We start from the raw sequence: 1,896 nt of genomic DNA on the forward strand, positions 1-1,896 counted from the left end.
ATAATATTCATAAGGACAACCGCAGGATTTCGCCGGGAGCGGATGCTAATCTGGAAAATTGCACCCGCTTCCAGCGAAATCGCGGTAATATGTCAGCCACAACCACGTATCACAATCGTGACATAGGTGGTTACAGTCTGTAAAGGAATCAACACGACGATCCAGTAAAAGCCTCGTGCACCCTAAGAACACGGAGCGACCCAAGGACAACCGCCTTCTGCATTTTTCCCGCAATAGTCTCTCCAGCGCAAAGGTGTCGTATGGCGCTTCTATCAACGAGCTCAGGATCTTCAGGACTTCCATTAAGTTTTCCTCGCTTCAAATAAACCTTGGCGCATTTGTCTAACCCAAATTCCATTCCAATTTCCTTAGTATATCGTTCGACAATCCCCAGAGCTAGATACAGTTGCTCTCTGTTTTTAGCATAGATCTTAATATCGTCCATATAAAATACATGAGTGGCCTTGTACTTTCGATCTGCAGGTTTGCCGCACAAGTACCCGTCGGAATGGCGAAGTGCTAGAGATAGTGGCAATAATGTAAGGCAAAAGAGGAGTGGGCTCATGGTGTCGCCCTGCAAGACACCTCTCTGAAAGGTGTCCTTGTTAGTTGTCATACGATTTTTTCCAGATCAGATAGTAAATCTGGTTTTCCAAAGCGGCATCAATATCTCTATGCACCCAACTATTTACGGATGAACCTTTAAGATTTCCAAAAGACAGATGATAAGTCTATGGGATGTCGAATCGAAAGCTTTCCAATAATCAATCCAGGCCATCGATAGGTCACGCTGGTAGAATGCTGCATCTTTGCAGACACATCTATCGATGAGCAGGTTCTCCCGACATCCGGCTACGCCTTTCTTTCAGCCTCGTTGTTCATACATTTCTTGCCACACAAGTTCAATTGCCCGAACAATCCTATCATTTAGGATAGCTGTGAATATCTTATAAAGCGTGTTCAGACAAGTTATTGGCCTGTAATTCTTCGGGTTAGCTAAGTTTCCTATTTTCGGCAGAAGTATTGTGCGTGCTTCCACCAACCACTCTAGAATCGGCTCTTTCGACTTTAAATATGAGGTGAAAATACGGGCCAAATGCTGATGGGTTGAAGAACACTTTTTCCCCCAGAAGGTTTTGATACAATCTGGTCCCGGTGCGGAATAGTTCTTCATCCCTCTTAATACTTTTTTCTCCTCCTCGGTAGTGATGGGTGGGCATTCTTTATCAGGTGTTTTGAGGGCAACACATAACTCCTTGAAGCTCTTTATTTTTCCTGAGTCTTCATCCAGTCTATGCTGAACTTCGTAGACTTCTTTCTAAAATACTTCGACCTCCTCTGGCTTGGGTGGGTGTTCAACAGCAGCTTTGACTTGTTATGTGTGGGATAACGGGTCCGCAGTTCGCGCGTGAACTTTCGAACCTTGGCGGTAAAATTCCTGCCAGATGTGATGTAGTCAATCACACACTGAATGCGGAACGCGTACTGTCTTGCCCAGCCTATCTTTATGGCAAGTTGATGCATTCGTCTTTTGGTCTTATGATCAGCCGTTGGTTTTGTTTTACGGTTCGCATCGGCCAAAGCTCTCGCTGCATTATACACACAATAATTGAAAGCCCAGAGGTCGGATTCTCCGGAAAAATGTCCACGAAGCTCATCATCCATTTCAGCCACATCTTTAGGCTTGAGAGAAACCTTGGTGTTGATGTTTCTCCGGGTCGTAAAGCATCGCTCTTCATCTATTGGATGTCTGTCCGCGGTTGGTCTTAGTGTCGCCTCTCTTTCTCTGTTGCCCGCTTGTTCTAGCTGTGGTAGAGTAGGCGTTCCGCTTGCATAGCCCCTTTTACGGAGTAGTTCAGTATGGTTTCCCAGACGTTGCTGCGAAAAGTGCGATAG

Source organism: Belonocnema kinseyi, chromosome 8 (assembly GCF_010883055.1).
Source record: "Belonocnema kinseyi isolate 2016_QV_RU_SX_M_011 chromosome 8, B_treatae_v1, whole genome shotgun sequence".
Taxonomy (NCBI): Eukaryota; Metazoa; Arthropoda; class Insecta; order Hymenoptera; family Cynipidae; genus Belonocnema; species Belonocnema kinseyi.